The following is a 15,356-nucleotide window of genomic DNA, read 5'->3' as shown; positions in this document are numbered from 1 at the left end:
CGCCAACAAAACTCAGGTCACAACCATGAAATGTTTATAACATGACACGTGTTGCAGCAATGTAAATAAGGTACGTGACCTATGACGTGTACATTTACAGCCAGTCCTGGCGACTGGGCTGAACTGTGGACGGTAGGGATGCCAGACAGATCCAAGCACTTAGAGTTCCAGTCATGTGATGATGAGGATGATGATGATTTGGATTAGTGATCACACTGATGTGGGTTATCTACAGGCTACGACAGGTTAAATGACAGTGTGAAAGACATGATGGTTTTTAACGAATACGCCTTTATTTTAACAGAGGTTTAAATAAGTATTATCACATCTAACAGTGTAAAAACATGTGTTTGCATGTGTGTCATTATCAGCATCAAGGGCTCCTAATTGGCAGCCAACATCCAGGGCCCTGTCCATTGGCAACTGCATTGTTATCATTAATTACTACTTGATATAAAACTACATTATTTGTTATGTATGTAGATGAGAGATCATATTTATGCCAGCTCTTAATTTGAGTCGATCCTCTTTTTCTTCTTTGATTTGCTTGCCAAAACAGATGTGTATATTGTGTAGTTTGTATCGTCTTACTAATAATGATGCTTTAGTGGTTATTGAATTGTGTGTGTGTGTGTGTGTGTGTGTGTGTGTGTGTGTGTGTGTGTGTGTGCGTGTGTTTATAATAAAAAAACAAGACAAACTACATTGTTTCTGATATCTTTTAATTGGTATCTAGGTACAAATCAAGCACATCATCTGGTAGATCAAGCTGTAAAGTGTGCTTGCATAACATTAGAGCTAGTTTTTAAGAATCACTAACACATAGCAGTCATCTCTTTGGACATAAATTATTCAGAATACTTCCAGTTCACCAAGTATACTGCTGTTAAAATGGACTGCCCCAGCATAAACATAATTAAGTATATGTGAGTGTACCGGGGTCTTTTATATTTATAGGCTACTTGTATTTGTGCCCAACTCTGTCCTTTTAATAGAATATGCACATTCATGTATGTACACACACAGTATATAGGGCGCCTCGCAGTACAAGTTGAAAGTTGTCCTTTGTGAAATAAACAGCGTGAACATACAACTGGGAGTCAGTGAGTGTGATCCAGCAGCGCAGCCTGTGCGATCTCCAGAGAACTATATTGAGAACAAATGTAAACTTCTGTTCTGTGTTGACAGTCAGATAAGCTCCAACACACTTCTGGGACCATCAGCGCTCACCTAGTCTCACGAGGACAGCCGTATATATACATCTGGCGATGAGAGCGGAGGGCGCTTTTTTTTTCAGTTTAAATACGTTGTCGGCCTTCATTTCAGCCATCTAATCAAGGACTGATTAAACACAGGAATGCTGGGAGAATGCAATGAGCTTCGATTACGGAGGTGATGGGATAGAAAAGCAGCAGTAGCCTGAGTGCCAAGAAGCGGGATTGAGAGGCATCGCTCTACAGCGACATGTTTGGCCTTGAGTGCCTCTCATCGTCAGAGCGGTTACACGTCTTGTGTGGAAACTGCCAGAGACCCATCTGGGATTATTTGCAGCTAAATGGTCTGAATTCACAAGTCTTTGAGGGGACGGATGTTAGTCGTGCATGGATGATACTTAAACATATAATAGGACCATGGTCTCATTATATCCAGTAGATATTTTTAGGCTTGTATTGGAATACACACTACATACGTCAATATTTTGAAATGCTGGTACTGGGCAACAAAATCCTCAAGCAGGTTCCCCAAGGTTGTTTTTTTTTTGTAGGGATGCCTGCTGGTACTTAAATGGGTCGAGGCAGGTATTAAAACAAGCAGAACCGTCTGAATTTGGTACAGTAATGGAGCACTATGTAGATTTGAAGAAGAAATTCAAACTCAAACTTAAATATTTACAATATTAATAAGGTAATAGTACAAACTGAGAAATATATATATTTGTTTCCATAATTGAATAAACAAGCTGTTCTCAGTGGTAGATAAGTTCCCCTGAACACTGTGTGAAGCTAGAAAGGTGGCAGGGTCCGCCGCATATAACCAACGTAAGACATTATGAAACTGTGTTGTCCTTTAAGGTCAGTTTGTTTATTTAGTTTGTTTAGGTATGAATATCTCTTTCATCATGCACCTTTAAAACCATTAAAAGAAAAAAAGACAATTTAAAGTTCCCTATCCTCCTGTGTACTGAAATATTTCCCAGGGATAAGTTAAAAAAAAATAAAAAATAGGCATCAATGGTAACTGGACATTAAGTGGTGCAACGGTCTCTGTGCTACAGAAAGTAAATCACTGGCGGTTTACCAAGAAAAAACTTCCTCTCCCCATGATGGCAGTCGATACACGAGAGGTTACTTTGTCGCCGTGTTTACCGGAGGAGCGGAGACTCTGAGCTACAGGGAAACAGCTACACAAAGTGGACAGATTGATGGATGGAGGGACGACTTGTTAACAAGCAACAATATTTTTCAAAAGCAATTAGCATCAAGCTTCTGTTTTGGACCATGACAGTGTTTATGAGCTTGAATCCCAAAGCATTCGGTGATTAATTACACGGGTGACAATGATTTGTGTTGCTTGATTTTTACGTGATGATCGCAGCACTTCCCCCCGAAAGCAATAAACAACGATTAAATGCAAAGTTTGGCTCCGTGGTGAATGTGCACGTTTCAGCCAGAAACTTTGTCGTAATCGTATTTCTGAATTGTTTACACGGTTGTTTTTTGGCAGCAGAGTCTCTCTCCGAGATGAAATCGCCCCGGCGTTGCTACGAAGACGTATCGCTGAGATGTGGAATGTATGTCATTATGAAGAAACACACCACCGCATGTGTGTTTTGATTACTAGGAAACCAGAACATGAGGAGGGAGGCTGGTAGATCCACACAATGAGCGGTGTGGCAGAACCACTGAATGACAGAGGAGCTGATGGCTTAGATGAAGAACTGACAGCTTCGATGAACTGCCTTGGCATTAAGCGCTGAAAGTAATTAGCCCTAATTAGCATCAACGGATGGCTAGCTGATGTGGCGCTGTGTTTACTGCCTGTACTTGTCCGCATATATACATATATATTTTTTCACTTTTAACACTTCACGTGCAGGACATTCTGTAATGTAAAGCCGTGGGATGGATTGTTCATGTATTTCTACAGCTGCCACAAGGCGGCACCGCAGCGGGGGAAGCTAATCATTGATTGATCTCATGTGACAACACGACGCGCCCGTCTACAAGACTCTATCACGCCGCTTTGTCTTCATGAAAGAAAGAGCGTCAAGTCTTCAAATCATCTTGTATTCATTCATCAGCTCTGACAACCCTCGCACCTGTGGCTCAGCTGGGGGGGCACACACACAACAACCCTCGGTCGGATTTTCAATAAACGATAATGAATGTCGGGAAAAACAGCAGCCTCGTTTTCAGGAATACACAATGTCGAAAAGGTCAATCTCATTAGCCACGTAGAGGAGAAAAATGCGGAAGAAGACAGAAAAAAACGAAAGGTTTTGGTACCAACAATGAGATTGCTTGCCGACGTGCCATTCAGAGACGTGTGTTCACACCTTGGAGCCGCCGAGCGCAACCTTTTGGCCGGCAGGACCTCTTGAGGCTTAAGTGTCTCGCTCGAAGTGACCCCCAAGAAGACGCTGTTATCGGGGGGGATAAGGATTTCTCCTTCACAGCCAGACTGAACTAGAGTCACAAATATGCTTCTCTAAGAATTTAGGCTACGAGGATAACAGTGTTGGGGGGAGAAAAAAGGCACATTCAGAGTCAGATTTATGAGCTGATACAGTTAAGAATAACCTGAGAATATATTTAGTTCCAAAAGCTATAAGATGATCTCAAGTGACTACAAATGGGCTATCTAACCAATAAATCTTTCCCCTCGTCTGTTGTGCAGGCTTTCTTTGTCTGCTTCCAAGTAAACTGAAGCACTTTGTCTGTTCTATTCAAAGTCTGACACCTCGTCCACACGCTGGGACTCATTAACAAAAAAGCAGCCCAGACATATATGCATTTCTCAGTGTCAGTTTGTCCAGAGTTTATAATTATTAGCCGGAGGACATGATTACGCCGGCTCGAGGAATTATTGAAAGGACGTCAACTGCGAGGCACTTGGCGGCTGCAGAAAGTGTGGACGTATAAAGGCATTCATGCCAATAGCCGCGTTTATAAAACATGAAGGTAAGACTGCTAAAAACATGCTTTCATCTGGTCATATTTGTACCACAGGCTACAACTATTGAAGAGGCTTGGAGGTAACACATAAAAACAAAAACTGACAGGGATTATGAGAAACACGCCAGCAGGCAGCTTACACAGCAGGTGGTTTTGATGATATAGGCTGGGAATCATTTCGCTTTGGGGTGTATGGATCATTTTCACCCTAAAATAAAGCACTCAGAGCCGACACATAGACGTCCAAACTCCGTCTCTGTCTCCATTCATGGCTCACAGCCTCCTTGGCAGAACTGGCCCACTCCTTGCCCGCAGGAGCCCACAGCAAATCAAGTTTATTACAGCCTCTAATTACAATTAGAGTCTCAAAGGGCTTCACGATGAAACAATAAGTTGAGAATGATAAATGGAAATGGCAGCCCAACCTTAGACCCTCAGCAACAATGAGAGGAAGGCCTTCCACAGCCACTTAATTAGGGGTAAGATGTGAGAAACCTTGGGGTGGACTTCACAGAAAGGAATCCCTTGTTCACCTGTCCGTTTCACAAAAGCCATTCATAAGGTGGTGAGAGAGTCACAGGATGCTTTAACAGGTTTGTTGACACATTACAGAAGTCTCCCTTTGTCTGGCCAGCCCATTCTTATCAGGAAAAACAACCATACAGATGGGCTGTGAAAGCAGATTATTATGACCCATATGTACGTTTCTTGTTCAGTGGAGACCTCCAGTGGCTCTACTGTAAGTTTCACCCAGAAGATCACTATGAGTTATTTTACATCACCTACATTACGTAATTGAACAATAACAATTAAGCTTTGTTAGCAAAGGAAATTACATGAGAAATTAACCAAGTATTTTCAGTTCCTAAACCTTATCAGGTAGTTTTAGCTCCTGAACCTAACCAGGTAGTTTTCTAACCAATTAGTTTCAGTGCCTAAACCTAACAAAGTAGTTTTAGATCCTGAACGTAGCCAAGTAGTTGTAGTTCCTAAACCCACCAGGTCGTTTTAGCTCCTAAACCAAACCAAGTAGTTGTAGTTCCTGAGCCTAACCAGATAGTTTTAACTCCTGAGCTTTGCCTGGTAGTTTTCTAACCAATTAGTTTCAATGCCTAAACCTAACAAGTAGTTGTAGTTCCTAAACCCACCAGGTAGTTTTAATAGCTTAACCCACCAGGTAGTTTTAGTTCCTGGACCTAACCAGGTAGTTTTAGCTCCTGAGCCTAACCAGATAGTTTTAACTCCTGAGCTTTGCCAGGTAGTTTTCTAATCAAGTCGTTTCAGTGCCTAAACCTAACAAAGTAGTTTTAATTCCTGAACCTAACCAGGTAGTTTTGGTTCCTAAATCCAACAGATAGTTTTAGTTCCTAAACCTAGCCAGGTAGTTTTAGCGTCGACATCTAACTGAGTAGCTTCAGAGCCTAAAACTAACAAGTAGTTTCATTCCATAATGTAACTGGGTTGTTTTAGTTTCCATAACCTAACCAAGCAAATATAAACTTAACCTTACCAAACAGTTTTAATACCTAAACCTCACCAGGTAGTTTCAGTGCCTACATTTAACCAAACTCAGAGCATACTCATTCAACTCTGTTAAAGCCATGAACGTTTCTCAAAATATAATTATTTTCAAATAATATGAAACAAAATAAAAAAATAAGATCTGGCTATAAAAAAAATAATGAACCAATTATTTTTATTGATCCATTAACTATCCTGCTAAATTTATTCTAGTAGACTAATGGCTGCAATTATGCTTAAGTCCCCTGAAGGTTTTGGCGTCATCAGAGTTGATATAACTTAAATCTCAGCGGGCTTTCTTGGTAAAAGCTGCTCATTTATTACTCATGAACCTCTTGCAGCTGCAGTCTGACTGCATAATCACCCAGAGCACTGACACAGACAATACTTTACATAACACAAATACTGTGGATGTAACAGTTAGCAGCAACATAGCATGTTTAAAGGCAGTTAGGGTTGAGTCGTGTGAAGTTTCGTAGTCCACAAAACATGTCAGGAGCTTCACTTCCAAACAGTGTTGCAGCTTTCATCCAAACACTGAAGTAGATGGGGACTTGTTTACAAATGATCAAACTTTAAAATGCTCGTCCACCGTACTCCGGATCTCAGACAAGCTCGTGCACCCACTTCAGACGGGGTGGCGCTAGTGTTAGCAGCTACAGGGAAGATTTTAGCATCTTTTCAAATCAGTTTTGGATCTTTGAACTTCCAGAGACTTTGATTACACTAAATGAGCTGTATGGAGTAATTTAATGTTTCTTTTCAGTTATTTTTTCTCCATTTTAAAACAAGTCCCCATCCACTTCAATGGTTTTAAAGATTCCTGTTTTGCTGTGAAGCTCCAGAAATGTTTTGTGGACTTCAAAAACTTCACCTGACTTTCTATCGGTGTTGGGGCGAGTAGATAACAGCAGTATTTTCATTCTTTGGGGGAACTTTTCCTTTAAGTTGAAAGGGGCAAAGTCTGTTTAAGATTTAGAGCTATTTGATGAAAAATACATAAAGCAACATGTGTGCTATGCCACATTAGAAAGAAAAACGGAGGGTTATTACCACAGGGGCTTTTGCATGGATACAAAAGAAACCATGAGTCAGAAATAGGCTTTAGATTTAGTCCAAATATTCATGTTGCAAATAGACTGCAGTGATGATATCTAAACGTGAGCTGTACTCTGACTGCAGGTCACTCGAATCAGTTTTTTTTCCAGCTGTGATTTATTTGATCTTGTGAATTCAATCGAATAAAAAGTCAGGTCAGAAACTGCTGGCTGCTCGCACAAGCGTTCACTCAAACACACCTGGGAGTTGGCAGAGTGCAATGCACGCTCATGTACCATTTGCTGCTGCATGAGCAGAGGTTAGAGGTGACATTACATGCCTTGCACAAGGGCACCTTGGGCACGGCTGGAGATGAAGGTGAGGCGTCCCATTTGTCTCTTTCTCTCCCAGCTTCCTCTCACTGATTAGACCACCCCTCTTCAAGGTCACTGAGTGGGACTGATCTGCTCCCATTTCCTACTACTGCAATGACTCAGATGAGATTGCTATATCACTGTCAGCAGCGGCAGCTCACAGGCTTGGCGTCTCTGTCAGTTGTGGTTGGACCCTCGGCACCTGCGTCAGTGCTCGGACCGCGGAGCCCCGCTGAATAAGTGGGCCCACTCTCTGCTTCTTTTTTCTCGCCTGGGAGGGTTTTTTTTTTTTTTTTTTTTTGTGCAATAACGCACAAGGAGGAGTGAGGGAGTGGGTGAGGGAGGGGGAGAAAAGAGTCCCCTTCCAGCTGTCGAGAGCATCACTGACAAGCGGGTCGGTTAACAGCAAAAAAAAAAAAACAACAAAAAAAACAAAACACGTCCATGTGGGCATTGATCCGCGTGACAGATTTGCGCCTCTAACGCAAAAACAACAACCCGCGGGTTCAGGGTTTGCCCCTCCTGGCCGGCACCAATCTGCGCTGGGTAGAAGGAGGGGGCGGGAAGGTTAGTTTGAAGAAGAGGGCAGAGCTCTGCGAGAGGACGCCGATAGATCCCAGACTGTTTCACCGCTGGAAGAGAAGAAAAAAAAAGAAAAAAGGAGATCTGAACCCCGGTGGACAATAACAGCTGAGGGGAGAAATCAGCCCGGACCAAACGTCAGAACCTCATTAACTCCGAGGAGAACCCAGTCGGAGGAGAGAGAGAGAGAGAGAGACAGAAGAAACAACCAGAACAGAAGCCGAACCTGCTGCTGCTGCTGTGCTGCTGCTGCTGCTGTTGGGGGTGAGACTCTCCTGCTTCTCCTTCTTTACGCGCTCATTAGGTGTGTTTTATGTGTCTCACAAGAACTGGAGACGGTCGCAAACGCGCTCAATGGCAATGTTTCATTCACGTGCAACAACTGCTGTGTGCGTGGAATGTGTGTGAATATGTGTGTGTGAATATGTGTGTGTGTGTGTGTGTGTGTGTGGAACTACCGCAGTATAATTGATGGTTTAACAGGTCTCCTTTCGCATGCTGGGGGTGGTGGTGTCGGTGGTGTCGGTGGTGCTGATGCGAGGATGCGGCGCTGCAGGATCCACATTCAAAGTGTTGGTCCAGTCTGAGCAACACATGTGGGGCTTTTTTCTTTTTCTTTTTCTTTTTACAATCAAGGGATTTTTTTTTTCTTTATTTTACGCGTGTGACTTGACTCCGGACAGTCAACACGATGCGACACTTGAAAGGGGGGGGGGGAGGGTTAATTGTTCACTTCCCCCCCTCCCCGTTAATGAGCAATTAACGCGTGACGTTTCGTGGTGATACATGCGTGCAAAACTCTAAAGGCTGGAGATCCAAGACAGAAATAAGGCACCGCAACCAGTGACAAGACTGTTGAGCAGAGGCTAACTTAACCTTGAATAAAAGCCTCCCCTCCTCCTCCTCCTCCTTATCCTCATCCTCTTCCTCTTCTTCATCCTCTTCCTCTTCTTCTTCTTCTTCTTCTTCTGGTCTGGCTCCTCTCCTCACAACAACAACAACAACAACAACAACAGGGCTGTAAAAAAAAAAAAAAATCAGCATCCTGTTTGTGTCACATCTCTCCGGAGCTGATCAATTGAACTGACGCAAAGAAGAAAAAAAAAACACATCAACTGATGACGACAGCCAGAAACTAAACACTTCCATATTTAATAATTCAAACTCCAGTAGTTTGTGTGTGTGTGTGTGTGTGTGTGTGTGTGTGTGTGTGTTCGGCTGAAGATGAGGAAGCCTGTGTTGAGACTCTCTCCTCTTCCTCACTGCGTGCTGTGACCACATGTTGTTTTGATGTTATGTGATCAGATGATTTAAAACATCTTTCTCTGGGCGTTTTTTGCAGACTCTTCCTCCTCTCTCTCTCTCTCTCTCTCTCTCTCTCTCTCTCTCTCTCTCTCTTTCTCTCTCTCTCTCCACGCCCTGAAAAAGAACACAAATTGGGTCAGCACACACTCCGCAGACTCTCAGAATTTTAGTCACATCGTCGTTTTTTTGGTTCGGCGGCCCAACGAGAAAAAAAACAGGGTCACGCAAATAGGCAACAAATGGTTTCAGCCCTGGAGTGATGTAGGAGGAGGAGGAGGACGAGGTCCCCCGACTGACTCTAGAGCTGCAGCGATTAATCGCTGTAGCGGTTGTCAGCTATTCGATTAATCAACAGCTATTTGGATAAGCACTTTATCGTTTGAGTCATTTCTTTAAAGCTTCCAGCTTCTTAAATGTGAGTATTTTCTGGTTTCTTTTACTCCTCCATGGCAGTGAACCGAATATCTTTGGGGTTATGGATGAAAACAAGACACTTTGAGGGCATCATCTTGGGCTTTTGGAGACACTGATCGACATTTTTAGACCCAAAAAACAATCGGTTAATCAGGGAAATTAAGCAACAATGAAAATAATCGTTAGTCGCAGCTCAGAGCTTCTGTTAAAGATGATTGTGTTGAATGCATCTGTGTGCACAGTGAGGGGATCGGCACTAACCATGGAACCATTATTGTGTCCAACATAATTGAGATTCACGAGATTATCCTGCTAATCGTCTAAATATATTTAAAACTTTGGAATAAAAACTAAAACATACAGGAGTCGCCTTACAATATGTTAGGAAGCAAATATTGAACTGCTGTCGTAAATCACGAGGGCTCCCTGCACAACGTCACCTCCCTGTTGTTTTCTAGTTTGGAATCCATAGTCTTGACTCACATCCAAGCAACCGAGACAGCTGTTTTGCGCCGGGACATTCACGATTACCTCGATTCACGATTAACCAACTTGCTGCGTTTTGTATCGCCAATCCGCGATTCAGTCTTTCATCACCGCATCCCTAAACGACTTCCCTCCCCGATAAGACGCACGTAACAAACAGACCTGTTTAAGGTGAGGAGGTATAAATGTGGGTGCGCAGGGTGAAAGAGCGGGACGACCTGTGTCATTTTATTAGTCCCGGCTTCATCTTTTCATCCTTTCTCCAACCAGCCAATGTCAGAGGCCACGCTCTGGTATTAATTACCGGACATCAGCCGAGATCAAGGTTACGACATCGTGCATTCCGAGGATGACTTTCCTCGCTCTCTCCTCCCCGTCCTCCTTTTCCCTTTGCACGCCACATTTTTTAAGGAGTCCCTCGTCTGTCTGTCCGCGCATCACATATTCATGTTTCCACCACACCTCTCATTTGATGTAATGCACAGTCATCTGTAGCTCCTCGCAGCCCTTTCTCCCCCACCACCACCACCACCACCCCTCTCTGCCATCTCTCAGTCTGCAACGGCTACACGGCTCATAATGCGATGACTCCCCGGGCTCACGAGTGTGACCACAAGTAAATGTCTTTTCTCAGCCAGTTTCTTCATCTGTTGAGACATACAGAGCAGAGAGAGCCCCACCACCACCACCACCTCCTCTCCTCTCCTCTCCTCTCTCGCCTCCCCTCCTTCCTTTTCACAGTAAATGGCCGCGTGGCGGAAAGCGAAAGCAAACTCAGATTTATTGTCCAGCAGGGAATGTGTCAGGGAGCACAGATTTTGTTGAGGGGAGAAGGTGTTATCTTTCTCATGCGCGACTTGCAGATGGATATGTTGTGCCTCTGCGACTCGGTGAACCCGCTACATCTGAAGTGGCGTGATTAGAGGATCTGTTTGTAATTGCTCTTCTTTTTTCCCTCTTTTTTTTTTTTTTTTTGCGCGCAGATGCAGTCAAATAAAACGTGTAGCAGGGATCGAGGCAGATTGTTGCAGGGATTAGCATTTTCTATATTGTTCCTGGAGGCACAGTAAGGCATGATGCAGTAAAATGCAAAGTATCTCGAGTGATTACAAAATAAATGAGGGTAATGTCTCCCAGAGTGTTAAGGGGGAGGAAAGCACAGTCTTTTGTTTTTTTCTTTATTTTGCAGGAGGCAAATATTCTGCCCATAAATGAATGTTAATGTTCACAACATGTTTTGGAAAATGACTCAGTATGCTAAATAATAGGGTTACCCTCCACTACGGTTTAAAAAGCAGCACACGAACACGCACTGCCCTACAAGAGAGGCTTGTTCTGGAGATGTCAATATGCCCCGAGATCCACCGCACAGCTCGAGTTGTCGAGATGGGGGGTCGAGGCATAAAGCCACTGCCTGACGATGATAATGATAACAGCTGACAGGACGTAATCAAGAGAGCCCTTTAAGTGAATTGAAGCCTCCACCGAGATCATGTCAGTCATGACCAAGAGGCTTTGAAGGGAAATTTACAGCTGGGCTCCAAAGGGGCAAAGATGATGAGATGTGGGACAACGCAGGAGAGTGAGAAGTCCACGTTGGGTTATTGCAGACAGGCGGGTAGAGAGACGGACTCACTTCACTTATCCAGCGCAGCCAAACATCATTCACAGGATGAAAATGGCCAAAATTGAATATTTTCAGGTTGTGGAGTGCTTTTGCATTACTGTGAATTTCTCAACATCTTCCGGTAATTTCCCTAATCTCATTCATTCCCTGTGCTAGTGGCGAGCTCCCATCATTTCCCCCTTTATGTGCAGTAGAGGGGTAAGATTAATCACTGAACCGCCATTCAGACCGGAATAACGTCAACTCCAGACGCCCACTGATTCGTGATCACTTCTGCGATTGTCAGTGATCTTAATCCTGCAGAAACATTTGTGCCACATCTGTAATTTGTTGCGTGAAAAAAAAAAAAAAAAAAAACCCTCCACAAACAGATGACTTGTGTCGCAGTGTTTTGGCAGAGTCAGAGGACTCCTGACAAGACCAATCTCGTGTGGATGCACATCCCAGTAATTTAGGGACTAAAACCGCCTGCCAAGAGCTGCATAAAATATTTTCCAACAAGTACATTATGAGCAGAGCAAATCATCGGCCATTGTTTGAATGTTGGAGCTGGTGGAGCTGGTGGCACAGTCACACAGTTAAGCTGTTCAAATTGATCTTGCTAGATAATCATTGAGATTAAATTTGATATTTAAAGGTTTGTTTTTCTGTTTGGCTGCACGGCTCTTGTCAAGAGCAGCTTTTTGCGAGGATAGAATAACCATAAAGACGAACAAAGGCATTTTTTTGTGCAACATCCCCCTCCTGCAACAGTACCTTCCTTCAGGATCTGCTGTCACCACTGACGCTCACCTTTTGTTCCTCACACTCTGTTTGTAGTGCATAGAAGAGGAGGTAGGAAATTGCTATCACAGAATCAAGTCAAGAATAAAGCAAGAAATAACGGATCCAACCAGCGTTTGAAACAGAAATCTGCGTGTTTCTGCTGTGGGTTTTGTTGGTTTAGGTTTGGATTTGATGTCAGAGGCTCCTTTTTTGTTCCAACACGTTGAATCCATATGAAACAGAAGGTGGAAGAAAATGCAATGCTACCTTGCTCTCACTTATTTCCACCTGCTCTCCTAAACTGCGTACGTCTTTCCAGGTTTACTGTGACCTTTAAGGTTGACAGTCAAAATCTCTCAAATGTCAGAATCTTTCTGGGGCCTAAAGCTTCATATTAGAACCGGCTGTACGGAAGAGGCAGAATGTCTGCATGCCCTGAGAAACTCCTAAAATGTCTGAGATTGCATTGTAAACATCCGAGACCTGTAATGGTGTTGAGAAAGCATTATCACTGTATTTAAAATGTTTGTACCGTGAAAAATTGCCCCAGTGATGCACTAATTTGATCCGCTGGCACAAAATATTTAAGGCACAGTATTGAATATTGGACTTTTGATTGAGGTTGGCAGCGGATTAAGAGGTGTTTTAGGCCAATGAGCGTCAGATTTTGTTCCTGATGCAGATAAGATGAGAAACAGTGCTTGAAGGTTATCGGACAGCAGGTGCATGTTTTGTGAATCAAGGTTCATGGCACAAATTGCAGTCAAGTGTGATGTGTGCAGAGGGAGTTGCGGCGCACGTCTGGTGTTTTCAAGGCTGCAGGCACACCGGAATAAACAATTAAACCCCTTTACATGGTTGCATAACTTCCTGTAAATGATCCAAAAAAATAAAATAACAAACGTCTGGCTCCCTTCTCTGTGAAATGTATCTGACATAAAATTCAATAAGCAGCCATTATTCCGCTCCAACACATCACGATGAACATCTCAGTCCCAGGGCTGCATGCACCTCTTCTGCAGTGCTGATGCTTCCTTTGGTAGCACAAGATGATGCGCACAGCTGTTGCCTCAGTAACCGAGTGTTTTGGCTGAAGATATGAAGAGGGGATTATTAGGAGCATGACAGTCCTGAGGGGTTTCTGCGATGTCATGAGGAGACAGAAGATTTAATTCTCTTAAAATGTTTTTAAATGGACCTGGGTAAATTGTGTGTGTCACAAGTGTCCCATGGGTGTCAGCATCTTCAACACTGATTCACTTTACTGCAACAACTGGGAAGAAACTGCGTGGGCGTCGAAATACAGTCCAAACAGTGTGAGACAGAAAAGAGCCCACAATTTGTTGTGGTTATTTTGCAACAGCCTGGTGCCTTACTGCACAAACAAGGAAAAATCAACACTTCCTCATATGAAAACAACTGAATGGGTCGACTGCCAGCGAGTCTGAAAAACATCAGGGTTTACCAAAACAGCGTGACGATTGCAGCTCACCAGTTACCGGTCTACCTGACTTTTATTGTGTGCACACAGTTTGGTCAGGTTTAGGTAAGAAAAATACTTAGTAAGATTTATGGAAGGAAACTGCCTGGTGGGGTTTAGGCACTAAAACTACATGGTTAAGAGTTAGGAAAGAAAACTACTTGCTTAAGATTTTGCAAGAACACTTATTGATTAGTTTGATGCAAGAAAACTACTCGGTTAGGTTTAGCTAAGAAAACTACTTGGTTAGGATTAGGTAACAAAAGTACTTGGGTAGGTTTAGGCAGGAAAACTACTTGGTCAGGTTTAGGTAGCAAAACTACTTGGTCAGGTTAAGGTAACAAAACTACTTGGTCAGGTTTAGGCAAGAAAAAACTTGGTCAGGTTTAGGTAAGAAAACTAGTTGGTTAGGTTTAGGTAAGAAAACTAGTTGGTAAGGATTAGGTAAGGAAATTAGTTGGTTAGGTTTCAGCAAGGAGACCAGCTGGTTAGGTTTAGGTAAGAAAACTACCTGGTCAGGTTTAGGTAAGAAAACTTATTTGTTAGGTTTAGGCAAGGAAACTAGTTGGTAAGGCTTAGGTAAGAAAACTAGTTGGTAAGGCTTAGACAAGAAAACTAGTTGGTTAGGTTTAGGTAAGAAAACTAGTTGGTAAGGCTTAGGTAAGTAAAATAGTTGGTTAGGTTTCAGCAAGGAGACCAGCTGGTTAGGTTTAGGTAAGAAAACAACCTTGTCAGGTTTAGGTAAGAAAACGTATTTGTTAGGTTTAGGCAAGGAAACTAGTTGGTCAAAAAACGTGAATACCGGTTGTAATAAGCTGCTTTGATAGTCGACCTATATGGCAGCTTCTCTGAGGAGGGCGGGCTCCAGAAACTTAGAGCAAGTGTACAATGAATCTTGACATATGTACAATATAAGCAAGATAATCAGACATGCAAGAAGCTGTGTCGCAGTGTACCTTCATATAGATAGTGCCTGTTTAGTTTGTGCAGTTAACTGATTTGGCCGACTTCATCATCTATCAAAATGCGTGTGTGTGGAAAGCACATTTATCTCTCTTGTGTTTACTTCAAGGGACGGCGCTGGCCTTAAGATAACTCCAGGGCCTGATCTGAAATTCACCTTGTAGTGTCGAATGCTATGGGAGGCAGTAGTGATATAGAGACGGTAGAGCTCAAGCATATAAACATCACCCCCGGGGCCCGGCTCCTCCATTTGGAAGGATTTACTACTTTTGTTTATGTGCGGTGATAGCAAATCAAATGTTTTTGGGACTTTTACTGTTTGTCTGATTAAACAAAACAAGCAATTTGAAGATGACACCGTGGGCTTCGGGGGATTAATTGATAGTAAAGATAATAGGTAATTGCAGCTTTAGTGGAGAGTACAGTGAACTCCCGTCTGTGCAGTGGGAGGCTTTGTAGTTTGGGCCATCACATTATCACGAGCTGGGTGCACTCTGTTTTAAGACAGAGGACTGCAATAGTCTTAATGTAACTCAAAGTACATTTCTACACAGAAATCAGCAGCTCCCTTCTTCATACATAAGCTCACTACTGAGACCATGGAGCGTTTTTTTCTTCCTTTATCA

General features: G+C 43.0%; 1 protein-coding gene across 4 annotated transcripts in view; it reads left to right on the top strand.

The window, feature by feature from the left end:
* Positions 1-7,057: 7,057 nt before the first annotated feature.
* Positions 7,058-15,356, top strand: part of gabra3 (gamma-aminobutyric acid type A receptor subunit alpha3) — a 101,562-nt gene continuing 93,263 nt past the window's right edge. The window contains exon 1 of one of the 4 annotated variants that reach the window (XM_030438827.1): positions 7,058-7,954. The gene's annotated coding sequence lies outside the window, so the exon portion shown is untranslated. Of the gene's footprint in view, positions 7,955-9,171; positions 9,411-15,356 lie in introns of those variants that run through there. The other 3 variants (XM_030438825.1, XM_030438828.1, XM_030438826.1) reach the window with 3 other exon arrangements.

This window comes from Sparus aurata, chromosome 13 (assembly GCF_900880675.1).
Source record: "Sparus aurata chromosome 13, fSpaAur1.1, whole genome shotgun sequence".
In the NCBI taxonomy this organism is placed as follows: domain Eukaryota; kingdom Metazoa; phylum Chordata; class Actinopteri; order Spariformes; family Sparidae; genus Sparus; species Sparus aurata.
This window is presented reverse-complemented; position numbering and strand designations above follow the sequence as displayed.